We start from the raw sequence: 15,302 nt of genomic DNA, 5'->3' as shown, positions 1-15,302 counted from the left end.
ATTTGGCAAGGTGTTGAATCAAGAAATATAATTTATTATTGGAATTTAGTAGTGAGATGAATGGAGGAGTTGGAGAATGCTTGATGGGTATATGATGGGATTTAAAGCAGGTTATTTATTTTGCATTTGTGGAACAGTTTTTTTTTTTTTTTTTTTTTTAAAGAAAAAACCTTACTTTTCGTTTTTAATCTTATTTGGGTTCAAACGTTTGTGGATAGTTAACGATGTGAAAAATTGGTCGGAGGCTTCGTTATAACAATAATACAATGTGATATACAACTTATTGTAATAGGGATGCTGAGTGTAAAAAGTGTTCAAATTTTGTTAATCCCTTGTCTAATAATATTAAGTTGATAGGAATTTAAATTAATACAAAAGAAACAAAAATTCATTATTTGAAACACATTACTATACGAACACATTACTGAAACTGTCAAAGCCGCTAAAATTACAGGTGTTGGATTACTAACAAGATATTTTTGGTAACATTAATTTTTACTTTATTGAGATAGAAACATGATTGCATATGTCTATATATCTCTATTATTGTATCACTTCGATTATAATCATCTATGAACAATATACATCTAAATACATATTATAAATCGAGAGTTTTAGTATGAAAAACGATATACATAAATCATAATCTATTTCATCAAAAATTACATAATTCGCAAAAGAATTTCTCAACCACTACTTGGAACAATATCTCCACTGAAAGCGGAAACCAGTGAATTTTTAAATAATTCCAGGCCCATAATCGCCACAAAAGAAAAAAAATGCAACATCCGTCGACGAAACGAAACCCAGCGAAACGAATTCCTCTAAAATCTGCTCCCTGGAAAAAAATCGTTAACCTCTGCAAAAATAACCCCGATAGAGGAGGGAATTACAGTAATCGTGGCCTGGAAAGAATTACGAAAGCGTTCGAACAATCTTGTGGCCTGTTGTGCAAAAATTTCGTCAGTCGATACGCCCATGTTTCGATAATTTCCAGACATTACCGGGGAAACTCATTACTCGCGCGAGGCGAATGCTTAGCCGATCGCCAGATAAGTTACCGAACGGTAGGCCACAATGAAAGTCGCATACTTGCTTCGACAAGTATCGTTGCGAACACTGAAGAGAGTAGCTGTTAAGTTTCTCTTCCTAAACCAGTATCTGTCGCGACGATGAACAGGTGCGCGTAAATACGTATCGCGGTATCGTGAAAAACGACGAAGGAAATCGACGAGACACGTGAAATTAGAGATTTGCTTTATGGTCGCTTCTACGGTTTCGATCAGGCTTATAATGGTATCTCGATACGACATGCCTCCTGAGTTTATTAGATGGAACGATGAAACGTGGATTTATTATTAGATAGAACGTAGGAAAGTCTTATGTCATAGAGTTCTATCTTAGTTATATGTTACGTAGAAGTTTTACGGTATAGCTTGTAGTTAGAGGAGTTATTGTGGAAAAACGTAAAACGCAACCGAATCGTTTGTGGTTTGAAACATTTATAACTAATCTACGAAGTATATTTTATATATTGTTTATATATTATACTATATCGATGCATATATTATTTGTATCGTAACTTTTTAAATTTCTTTCGTATTAGAATTAAAGATTAATTAATTTCACCTAAATGTATGGAAAAATGTACTCTTTTTTATATGGTTTGCTACTAATGTTTATTAAAATGTATGCAATACTAGAAATTTCTTTTTTCCGATCAAACGTTATCAGCGTATTCTACTGGCCAAGATAAGGGAAAAATATCGTATAAAGACGTGTCATTGTTGAAAAGTTATAACAAAGAAAAACCAATATACGAAATGTGACGTTATAAGATGAACTTGCGGTACTACGGTACAAAGTACGAATAGATCAGTAATAGTTATATCTAGTAGTAGTCAGAAGATATAATATTTTTACAACTCAAACTACAACTCCATTTCAAAATGTTCAGAATTCTTGGCGATACAAGACTGGCAGCGGCAAAAAAAAATGAATTTATTACTCTTTGAAGTTCTCGTTTATTACTCGTGAAGTTGGAGTCGTAAAAATGTTATGATACCTTCTGACTACTACTAGATGTAAATATTCCTGATCTATTCGTACTTTGTACCGTAGTAACGCGTGTTCATTTCGTATATCGTTTTATTGTTATGACTCTATAACAATGCTTCCAATGCCATTTGTTTATGCGACTATTTTTTCTTATCTTGATCTATATAATACACCAACAACGGTTGATCGGAAAGAACTGAGACATCTAATATATTTACAACAGTATTAACTGATAATTTATAAATAATTGTGTAAGTCAGTTCATTGGCGATTGTATCGATGATATAAAATCACTTTGTAATTATATTTGTTTGTAATTATTTCAATACATTTCATTTATTTTCAACAATTTTAATTCTACTTCAAATCTCAATAAATACCGAAGGTATAGTTTCAACATATCATGGCTCGTAGCATACACATTTGAAGTTTACGAGCGTTTAAATACTCCGAGATTCCTTTCATCTTACGAATGCCATGTTTAATACGAATACGATAAAAATTACATACTTCTTCATTTTCAAAACATGCTAACATACATTGCAGATAATAAAATCGATCTTGAACAACACCAACCACTAGGAATACCATGAAGATCTCTACACGAATCCACCAAGTCCACATTCTCACGTCCTACTTGAAGTATCCTCCATCGAAGAATCTAGCTAACATTCTCACCAAAGACCTCTATAAATATTCCCACGATTCGATAATAGAATTATCAACAATCCCCAAAATCTAGAAAGATTTCTTAAAAATAATCACGCTACGAAGTAATCAGATTCAATGTTTAGAGTAATGTACTTTCAAACATTTCCTCTTTTAAATCGTATCATATAGAAGTCAATTATTAAAAATTTTAAGAAGATTCAACAACCGATAAGAGAAATTAAAAAATACACGCGAAACATATAGGTTATAAATAAATATCAAACTTTGAAGAAAGAGAACATCCTCTACCACATTTTAGCCAGCACTCGATGGATTTTAATAACGCGTTAGACTGCAACGTTACGTAAACCTCGCTTGTGAAGGAGTTAATTGAATTTATAAAAGACACGAATTTGCATAAACATCCACGATCTACTTATAAATAAATCAAGGAAACAAAACACGAGCAGGGAAACCTGTAAGGACTGTCTATTCGTAACCATAGCAGCGTAGACCGAGCCTGAACAGCAACTATCGCGGAAATTGTTTCTTGGCCCAATAAGAACACGATTTACCGACGTCCACGTCGACCAGCTGGTCCGGATATTCTGGGCCGAGTTCAAGGGTTATGGAAAATATCGTGTATCCTTGTTGACCCGCGCAGACGCGGAACACACGTACGCGCGATTCCTGGCATTGATAAATAGCGTTGCAAAGTGCAGCACGGTGCAGACGGTGCGCCGTAATTGACCGACAGTGGCACGGGTCACGGAAGTAGAAACTGGACGATGGAAATTGGAAGTACGTGGCATGGCACAGTGCCTGCACCCACATGATTAGAGGAACGAGTGATCGAGAACGACGCCCGCGGCCGGTGTGATTTAATTTCATCTTGTTCCGCAGAGATTAATAGTTGAAGTGTGTTGTTCCATGAGAGTATAGGCATGCACTATGCGGGTTGCTTCGAGACCGGAATGAATCGTGGAAGACATCGAATAAGAAATAATTGTTGTGGAAGTGAGCCTAGTTTGGTGGACTCTTAATAATACGCGTCGAAGAATTGGGCTTCTGTTAAGTATATTTACTTTACATTATATGCTGTATTATCGCGTACAAAGTGCGTACTCTCGAGTGCTTTTTATTTTTTTTAGGAAATTTACAGTTTTTACTCTTTTGGTATACGAAGATATATATCGTGGGTAGCTTAATCGGTTCTATGAACATTATTCTAAGGCAATCACAATATCGTTTTACTTGGAAAATATCTTGCTTTTATACATAGAGTGATATTGATAAGAAATTCTTGTTCCGTAGTAATAAGGACATTAAGTATAGTCAACGATGGACCTTAACAAAAGCTTTCGATCAATAATTTAATTATTTAGTTATTAGTTAATGGTTAAGTACTGTCTAAATTGATTTGAAAAACTTCATCAATTTTTTATTCGACCGAAGGTAATCATTTATCATTTCTTCTTGATAATGTAACAGAGTGTAATTAATGATAGCGATGACAATCTGAAAAATAAAAATTTACGGTAAAAAGCAAAGCAATGTCCAATTAAAAATTTAATGACGTCAAACGCAATACTTAGTTTAACCAAGGCAATTTATGTGAATATTATCAAGTGAAATGTACGTGTCTCCCGAAAGCCAAACTAATTAACTTCGCTTTCACTAAATTTCTCAATTTCATTGCCCAGATACGTAATTAGCGTTCGACTCTTCAAGGAACAAACGACTAATAAATTTATCCATAAATTTATTTATCCTAAGAAGATAACACAAATAATCGTAAATTTCATGGACAATTTTGAATAATACTATAGGCAATTTTACTCCGTAATACCATTACTGTCGCTTACTTTTTAATTTATGAAGTTGATCAACATCGCTTGTCGAGCGATTCATTATTATAAACATCTCTAATCGTAAATTGCAAGGAAAATTTCAGCAGATAATTATTACTTTCAATCGTTATTACTTTTTTGTACTTTTTAATTTATGAAATTAATCAACATAGCTTGTCAACTACGCACTGATATTACCTTGTTCCTTACATATTTTATATCAATATTTGCGTTAATAAGCAGGCGTGGAAGTACATACGTAAATATTTTCTCATTAAAATAATTTCGCTAGATCGAAATTGCAACGAAACGACATTAAACGTGGGAAAAATTTAAGTTTTTTTCAATCAGCGACTTGCTAAACTGGTATCGAATAGATTAATCGATTTTACGACACCGTGAACAAGGTTTCAACTTACTCACGTATCCTGTATGAATATGTAACCTCGAAAAATTTCAGTGGGCCGATTCTACATGGTAGCTCATATTATCAATGGCTATTACTCATGTTAACTCTACTAGCAAAATGATTAATAGCTATTCGTCACGTTACCTCTTGGATGCTTGATGGCCGACATAGACGCATGAAAGAGCGAACGAAAACTCTTTGCAAATTCTGTTAGCTATGGTGCTTGCCCAAGGTGTTTGTGAACTTAGCTTGTGCTGATGTAATTAAGGATAATTAACTACCACGCATCTTTTCGAGATACCTAACAAACTTGTCGATCGTGCGAAATCGTGATACGTGGGGTTTAATGAAATTTCTGTTCGATATATTCTTTACTTGATAACTGGTTTGTTCGAATTGGATATTATATCATATATAATAAAAAAATTATTCGTATGCTTTACAAAAAATCGTTAAAATCCTTAAAAGTGTCGTAAATCTATAAAATTGCTACAATAGACTAAGAATTGATCATTTTAATGACCCTGTTTCACTGTCAAGTATGTATATATAAATAGAGAGAAAGAAATCTAAAAAAATACTTTATAATATTATTATTACTATTTTATAACTATATACATAATTTTAATTAATCGTTTGAATGGTTTTAATATGTTTGGAAAAAATTACGTTGTTTATGTATGTGTTAAACGAATGTGTTAAACGTAATAAAAAATTCTTCCACATTTAGTGTTTCAAACTGCGATCTTATTATCCTATCGATCTTGAAGAGCAGGTTATTTTATTTATAAACACCTATGTATAATAAAACCAACACTTGGGAAGTACTTACGTTACAACAACTTCTGATAAAAAATTCACGAGTAGAACCTCCTACACTAGCAGTGCCTGACAATGTCTGCCACTTCTACTGTAGCTCTATCTCCCATCTAATACTAATACTAAACTTCAACGATAAAATCCTATATCGATACAAACTTCGTAAATAAAAATTTACAAGTACAATATAAATGTCTGACAATGTCTGTCATCGTACTACATCAATAGTCAACTGCTTTAATCCTAACTACACCTAATCCTTTACAAATTCAATTATTCAAATTCCAGGTAATTCCTTTCTGTAGCCTTTCCTTTCGAGTAAAATCCTCGCTATACACCTCTAGAGGCAACGTCGAAGTTTTACTGCTGTGCTAGGAAGAATTATTTTGCCACGTTAAAGGCGCGCGGCTAGTCGCCGAGGATCGCGAGCGACCCACGCAACGCCATTAACATCCAAAAGTAAAGCTTCTTCCCGTCTACAAATCTCCACCGGTGATGGGAACCAATTTAGCGACGTTCACCCCGCGCCCAACCCTCTCGCGTCTATCGTTAACCCCTGTCTCTCTTTCTCTTTCTTTCGTCCGTGTACAGCTATCGACTCCCACTAGGAAACCGGCTGGAACCGTAAAAAGGTTGGGCGACGTCTGCCGTGGTGCATCGATACGTCGTCGTAAGAAAGTCCACGCGACCTCCACTGTGGGCGACCCTACGAGCCGGACCGCGGCTGGAAAAAGCTAAAGCGGCTGCCACCGGTCGTTAGGTTGACGTTTACGTTTCGCGCTTAACGAAGCACGGCAGAGCAATGTCGTACCTAACGATCGATAAAGTATAACGTCGTAGAAAGAAAGAAAGAACGGGGCATGCGGCTGCTAGAGATAGGAAGGATGAGGCAAGGTAAAGTGAGTGGCGAATGAACATCGAGGGTGATCGTACAGTCGAATCACTCGCGGCCAGTTTAACGATTTCCACGATATCCATGTGCAGATCAATCGATTATTCTTTCTCCCTCTATCTCTGTCGTTTTCTCGGTGCTCGTGCTTTTACCTGCTTCCGTGTGCAAGCGACGAACTTCGTGTTCCAAGCTAGTTGTGCACACGCTACATGGGGGTGTTTTCTTTGGTGGCGATCGCGACACTGTCACTGATCACCCGCTACACGTAACCGTTTGATCGTACCGTACTGTGGTCGGATATACGCGGTGAGGTGAAAGTGTTGTTTTCTGTGGGTTTTTGAAGGAAGTGGTGTATCCTTTCCCGGTGTATTTAATTTGCAATGTGTTATAAAATTGTTTGAGAATTATTGAACTATTGATAAACTTCTTTGATCTCGTCATGTGTCGTAAGAGGGAGCTAAATAACAACGTGGGACGAAACTTTATTGATTGTTGAGATTGTTAAAGAAACGTTAAAGTTGTCAAGGTGATAGATGGTTTACTGCTATCGACCGTAATTTTAATTTATATACGTGGACGTATCGATACTTGGAGCATAAGAAAAGCTACAAGTATATGTTTCCGGAATTTTGAGTATTACGAAGACTTTGAGATTAGATATATAATCACAAGGTAAGATTAAGTTTACGATATGTTTAAACGAAGAAAAAGTGAAGTGTTTTTTTTATACATACAAATATGTGCTCACATTTACTCTTGCCAAAACTAGACGATCATAAATCAAATTGTACGTTGAACAGGCTGGGAAAATGTTATGTTAAACTAATTCTATAGACACTTCATAATCTTAGATTAAACGATCTATCAGTAACATTTACGACAGTCTACGTTTTTTATGTTTTTATCCTAGATAGATCCTATTAGAATTGGAATTACTTTCACACCTTTTTGCATGCAAATTTAGAAAACGATTTGTCTCCTTCATAAAAGTTATCGGCACGTGAATAGACTAGTTATTTTTCGATAAACACTTGTAGGTGATTTCAATTCTAGTCGACCTGAAAGTAACAGCAGAGATTCTACAAGCATCCTGAAATTGTACATTAGGAGCACAATGAACGAAATCGAAATATATAAAAAAAACACATAATGTTCAAATACCACGGAACACTCATAGTAAATAATTCGGATAAAAGATATGTGTTCCATAGAATTTCTGTCAAGATTATCAAGCAACGAAGAACCTATTTCAAATTTCACACTATGAATTTCCAACGAGCCTCTTCTCGATTTGAATATCGCGTGAAACACTCACAGTAGTGATGACTAAAACAGAAAATACGTATCCTATCCTAAATTTCAAAATTAAAAATTATCAAAGAATAGAAAGCCTATTCCAACGAATCTCTCCACTGTTTCCATATTCCACAAAATACTCATAATGCCGATACATATAATATTAGGTTGTCTGAAAAGTTTCTTTCGTTTTATGAGGAAATAATAGACGCACAACGTTTTTTTTCTTTTATATTATTTTATCGAATTACGTACGATCCATTTTGCTCTGTTGAGATAAACACCGCGACATTTCACAGACTTGGTTTCACGTTTGTATAAAGGTGCACTGTTGAAAAAAACACATTTACGAAAGAAAGACACTTTTTGGACAACCTAATACTAATGATATAATAGAAATCAAGAATACATGTACCATAAAATTATCCACAAAAATGATTAATCAGTAAAGAAATTCGCATCAGAGGAACGAGACGTGTAGATTCTCTTTAGTATCACCCCGTATGTCGATGTGGTATCATTGTCTGGTTCTCGGACAGAATGCTTTATCGAAGGCCGAGTGAGCTTTCGACAGCGAGTAGTAGCGATGATTGTTCATTAGCGCCGAGCATCCTGAGCTTTAATGCATGTATCGGTGCCCATTCCAGAGGTAGAGTAGCTGTGTTACGCTCGACGTCCGTTCGCCAATGCCGCCCATTAGCATGGAACCCCACTTCTCTCTACAGATAGACTAATGATCATGTCACCCGGCTCCTTAATTGCTAATTGATCTTGCGCCTGTACCTCCGCGTTCTGCGTTGTCTACGCACGTTCCGTCATTCGTCCAATGACGTGGGTTTTAATTCGTCGTTTATTTTCTGGTGGAAATCTCTTTGGATGTTTCTCGAATGATAAAGCAAGATTAATATTCAATGAAATAATAATGATAGTGCGAGAAGTTAGGCTATTAGGTAGAGAAGAATTGTTAAAACATAGTGAGAGCTTTATACATAGTACGATGATGTTATAAATATACTTTTAACGTTTATTTGGTATTTCTTACAGAAAATATATCTAAGAAACGATATTTATGAAGAATATATAAAATTTGTGTCTTGCATTTGATTAATCCATTAACAACCAAGCAATGGTTTTACGCAATAAAATTTTTCATAAAATTTAAGTGGAAAAAGCAGTAAAGAACCCTTGGCAAAATCTTAAAAAACAGAATTCGATCATATAAATTGATTGATAAAAATGCAAAGAAAATTTTGCAACAACATAACGTTGGCCTTTACTGGGTTAAAAAATGTGAAAAATATTCATGGAAGGAAATAAAATGAAATATCTACCAAATGCTGTAATCTATTGTAGCAGACTTTATATTACTGAATCATAAGACTCTATTAATCTTTGACAAGGCTTTCAGACAATTCTGATACGCTAATTAGTTTCATGATCTAAAAGGATAGCTATACGAAACGATATAGAGAGATATTGATTGATACTAGAAGATACGTGATATTTATAATAAATTCTATCAAGAAGGAAAATAATTAACGCCACAGCCCTGGAAACATTAAAATTATTATTTATCACCCACATTTGATATTCAAATTGAGAAGTCGTAAAGATACAATGTTTGTAGTCTGTACGTATTCATACTTTGATATGAGTGGGTTGACTTCCAATCAAATACTTTCTCGCCATAATTAAAAGGAATCATTCATTCTACTATTATTACTTGATAATAGGTACCGCGGAAATAAGATATAATTAAAGCCTTACGCGTTTTATCATTTATTAATTAATTTCGCGTAGTAAAATCAGTCAGGAAACAGAGAAGCGTCTCTTATCATATCAAGAGTATATCTTTCTTAATAGAAACGTTGTAAGAAATAAGATATTGCTAAAACCTTTTATACTGTATTGTCATATCAGCAGTGCAATACAACACTGTATCGTCAAATGTTATTTTCGAAATAGAAAATCACGTTTAGTATTCGAAATATATTTTTTGATGTTCACAAATGATTAAGTTCTGATAAGCATCGCGCTTCGATGTATAATTTTTTATATATATCTGTTCCTGTTAGACAATAAACAATAAAATTCCTGATGCAAAAAGAACTTATGACTTATAATATTTTAATCAGATATTTACAAATTCTACGTACTTATAACATAATTCATGATGCAGTACATAACACAGTAATTAGCTCAATCTGTATGAAGTCTTATACCTATATCATGTGATTTTATCTTCAATTAAACCCATCATCAGCAATCGTCGAAAATACACTCACGAACAATGTCGCGAATCTTAGAATTTATCGATCATCCAAATCTGGAAAAAATTTACGCGGGTAAACGTTCGGTTTCACGCTGCGTGAGAACATTCACGTTGATTTCACACGCGGACTTTCCCCGGCTGCGTGACATTTCTTCGGGGTCCTCTCTTTTCTCAGGATGCCACGATATCCCCGGGACGATTGAACTTACGATCGAACCCGAACGATCTCTCTCTTTCTCTCTTTCGTTCCGTCCGCTCGCTCACGTTCAGTGCGCCCACGCTGCTTTTCACGGCGCGTACGCTCGATCCGCGGTGTAATTACTAATTGTAATACACACATCCAGCGAGCCCACTAAATCTATCCGCTGCGTCCCCGATAGAATATCCGACGTCGTCGAATCGCTTGCGTTACCCTTCTAACGCTTCAGCAATGCGGATGCGCTTTGTTCGCCGTGCATAATTAAACGCGCCGAGGGATTTGCGTCATGTCGCGAGGCCATTTTTCGCTGTACCAAGGCTGCACGATCGTATTAATATGTAACGATCAGATTGGTGCCGATCGAGGCAACAAAAAGTGGTTCTGAATACACTTGCATAAAGATCGAGGATGTAATGATTAGATTTTCGAAAGCTACTTTGAAACGTATCGTAACAGAGATGTATTTGGGAATTATAATAATTATATGTCTGTGCAGTTTAACATTTCAAAAAAGATAACAATTCTCGAACGTTTGAACAATTTCCTTATGACTTTTCAGTCCTGCTTAAGTTTTCACGAGTTTCTGAATATTTATGAACGAGGTTGTACACATACGTATCGTTCTTAGGATTCAGTGAAGTATAAATCATTAAAAACGTAACATTTCACGTATAGCAATCTATTCGTTCATTTCGCCTGATCCTCTAAAATGCTAGTTCAATCGAGTACCACGATGTATGATTAAACCACGAGTATCCGATTAAACCACGAAGATCCACAAGTAACGCAATACTGTAACACTGTTGCCGATCACACGAAACCACTTTCAACAAACGACCTTCGCTGCTATTGCGCGCACGATACGCGAGTAAAACACAAATGAGAACAACGAGAAGAAGCGTCGCAGTGAATAAGAGAGCAAAAAGTAGAAGCAGCACCTGTCGCTGCAAATTCTCTGACAATGCGCCATCGCAACCGTAAAAGGGCGGCGAAAAAATGCGAAGAAAGAAAGAAAAAACTGGCGGGGAAGCAGAGGATTTACGCGAGTCTCGCTTTGATGCGCGCTTGTAACTCGATGGCATCGAACATCGGCCCAGGTACACCTTCATCTGTCGCTGATGCAGCCTGTTCCAAGCATCCTCCAACGTCTGCCTACTGTCCACGATACTATCTCGCAAGATGAATCGGTCGGTGTACCAAGTGCAAAGGGATTGCTGTGACCCGGCACCGACGAGGGCACAACACCCCGTCTCGTCGTTCTTCTATTTCTTCATGACACGACGCACAGTGGTCTGAGAATCCGCTTATCGTAGCCAAAATTTAATTTTTCAACTTCGATATCTTCGAAAAAAATTTCTTCCTACAAAGTGAAAACCCCTCGAAACTTCAAAATCTACGATGTTATTCATTTCGGACAATGGTGTGATCGAGGGCGATGTTCTCAAGACAAACTCCTGAAATTCACAATGACGCTAATTGTTCTAAGTAATCTTTATAGAATATCAAGTAGAATTTAAATTTAGGGAATTTTCCGTGTAATTGCGTCGACAAATGTACGAAGAAAATATTATTCGCGACGGTTTAAGTAAGAAACAGTTCTACCTTGCGTATAATAGATCGCAGACTGATTAAATGCCTCATTTGTCACATGATTTCAAAAATAGATACTTTTAAACACTAACCTTGCTATAGCCTATCTGTTGATCTCAGTTATGAACTAACTTACATATATTACTTGTGCTCGTAAATCAGAAATATATTCAATACCATACATGAACTACATACGTCATACAAAAGAATGCTTAATAAATCGTCGATAAAAACGCCTGGAAGTCAAAGCCAGAATTACCAAGTATGCTTGATTAAACTCGACACAATGGCCAAAGACACACATGATACCAACCGTACAACATACAAAAATGAGTGTGCATCATCAGTCGTGTTTCTAGTGCCTTTTCGATCAGACAAATCCTCTTGAGGATCGATAAAACTTTGAAATATATTCAGGGAACGCATTTTAAAGGTGGCCACTGACGTTCGCGTTACAGATCCACGATAGGCATAAAACAGTCCTTTCAATGAACTATCGTGTTCAGGCGGCCAAGGGATCAGAAATTCCTAGCTCGTGTAACGTCCGGCGATGCCCCGTGTACTACGTCCCTCGTATTATATCGCGACCGTGTAATCCACTGTCATCTATATCGAAGCTCTATCAGACGAAATGACAGGCTATAAAGCGGCAGAGGTACGGGGCAGCTTGTGCTACGTCGGATTTATCGCGTGTGGATGTCTGCCAGCCTATAAGCCACAGGGCGATAGCACAAGGAGCGCTAGGATAGGTCGGAGCTACCTCGATTAACCTCCGTTTCAGCTGGTTAGAGGCAATCCGTGTCTCACTATGTGGCAATCACGGGGGCTTGCAACCTTGTAAATTGAAAAAAATACGCTGACGTGACGGCCGGTCACGGTGTAATAGATTGCGAAACTAAGCTTTCAGGTTAAAATCGTTGAACGCGCTCTCTTTACCAAAGGATCCTCTTCTTTTAACAAGAGTCGAATCAATAATTAACGCGTAGAATATGTTCGGAAGAGAAAAACGTTCGAGAGTGTTTCGAGATTCGGTCCCTGACCGTATCGAATGATGGATGAATATGTCCGGTATTTGTAATTAATTAGTTGCCACGGGGTTGTGTCGCGACAACGCCGAGCAAGATTGATCGAACGCACCATAGGACATCCTATCTTTATTCCTGGTAATTATTTGTCGGTAGTAACGATTTGTACGCGTGTCTTTCGTATACCGTGCAGTGAAAACAGGTGTGTTGGTAGAATCTATAATTAGCAGAAATTGTACGTGCACGAATTGGAGTTTGAATATTTCTTGTGTTTAAAATGCTATCAGAGAAAATATCAGAAGATACGAAAATTTTCTTTCGATGTATTTCAATGATTTATGAATCACTTCTCTCCTGACGTTAGATTTTGAGTTATGACATTTAAAGATAGGAAAATGAGACTTACTTCTTGTATAAAGTGTAATACAATGAATATCTAAAATGTTAATTGGTTATCATCCATAATAATTTCATTGAAAACCATCGACAGAACATATACACATATGATTGAAGATTACAGGAGAAACATACGATAAGTACATACATATTTATTCATTTTCTGACTTTAATGCCGCCTTATAGTTGAACATGAGAGTTTAAGTATGACCGTGTTCGATCCAAAGGAACAATAGGTATACTTATTAAGACAAATAACACTTTACTATGTTCGATACAATAATATTATGATCATAAATACTTTAAAAATTCTCAAGGGGATGGAAATACGCGTTTATCTCCAAAAACCAAATACGCAGAGAAATTTGGTAATATGAGATTGATCGAGAATGTAATGAATCTTAAAACCGTTTCCCCATGAAAGATAGGAGATACAATTTATCGCGTTCTTCCCCTATAGTCTTCGATTACAAATTAACTCGAAATACAATATTCTGAGAATGAAGAACGTATTTCATCATCTTAACGTTGAAAACCTAAAACCACGAATTTGATACGCAACCCTTGATACCCTTACCAGCCACATCAATCACACGTCAGCCACCCAACAAGAGATCCGGCTCAATTAACATAAACTTCAGAAAGAGTCAGCGAACACGTTTTCCCACAAAGGAGTCGCAGAATAGTACCAGCAGTGACAAGAGTCACCAATCCTAGTCGACGATAAACAGTCCGATGCAAGCGAGTTGGAAAGTCCAGCCGTCTCTATCCCAGCTGAGATTCGTAACCCATGGGACGATTGCGAAACGGTGAATTATTCGCGTGTACGCGGTCGCATTGATCGCGAGAGAGCCAGCTCGCTCCCATGGACCAGCTGAATGCACGGAAGCACGAATCCACGAGCCTCGGACAAGCAATGAATTTTCTTAGCCGATACGCGCCAAGGTAGTCGGATGCCCTCGGTGACACCCATTAGCCCGCGCTCTTGTCTAACCATACAAATTATTAATCGATGCAATTAGCGAGCTACGGTCAGCTAACGCCGTTTAACCTTCGAGCGGGGAAGGTTGGGTCGATTCTGACTCATGCAAATATTTCATGCTTAACGCATTTTGAGTCGCACTACCGGTTATAAATATCTGGACACTTCGCTCGATTTGTAGCAACAGTACGTGAACTTTAATTCCACAAGTGCTATAAATTAATAATGAATCAGCATCTGTCGTTTTAATTACCAGATTATACGTTTAAGTTGTCTGTTAAAAGAGATAACAATAATATATTTCGCATTTACTATTTATCTAAATATCAGTGGTTATATTAATAGTAAAAATATCTCTATCAGTTCAGGAGATACTGCTTCAGCTTATTTATAGTCTAAAAACCAACGATTTTGAAGTTTGATCATTCGAAACGAACATTTTCTAATCAAATTCATACTACACGCTGAGTTTTATTTTTCTAACTACGATACTGTGCTATTGCCATATATTCTCAGATACTACAAGAGCCTCCTGTGTATATCTCTTTTTCTCTTTTTCGTTGGTCGCGCCACGTGCAATCTTGCGATTCCAGCGAAGCAAATTCCGAAACTATCTGCTCCAGGTGATTCAGCGATAACGGGGCTAGACGTGGCGAGCCACCTACATTTATCAGCGGAACCTCGAACCTCGCCTTAACGATCCTGAAAAGCTGAGCCGGTTTCCCAATAAAAATCATAATCGAAAGGCGTGACTAATCGTTGCGTGACGACTACAGCAGCGAAACCATCGCTAAATCTCGACCGGCTTGCGCTAATGAATTTCAGATCGACGCGCTACGCCGTGATCGCGGCCATGGATAACC

At 36.9% G+C, this 15,302-nt stretch overlaps 2 protein-coding genes across 3 annotated transcripts in view; one reads left to right on the top strand and one right to left on the bottom strand.

Annotated features, from left to right (window-relative positions):
* Positions 1-15,302, bottom strand: part of LOC117153527 (protein cortex) — a 249,984-nt gene that overhangs the window by 99,119 nt on the left and 135,563 nt on the right. The gene's annotated exons all lie outside the window — the stretch shown is intronic.
* Positions 1-15,302, top strand: part of LOC143303220 (uncharacterized) — a 137,278-nt gene that overhangs the window by 77,513 nt on the left and 44,463 nt on the right. The gene's annotated exons all lie outside the window — the stretch shown is intronic.

Source organism: Bombus vancouverensis, chromosome 1 (assembly GCF_051014615.1).
Source record: "Bombus vancouverensis nearcticus chromosome 1, iyBomVanc1_principal, whole genome shotgun sequence".
NCBI lineage: Eukaryota > Metazoa > Arthropoda > Insecta > Hymenoptera > Apidae > Bombus > Bombus vancouverensis.
The sequence above is the reverse complement of the archived record's forward strand: the minus strand, read 5'-3'. Positions and strand labels throughout refer to the sequence as shown.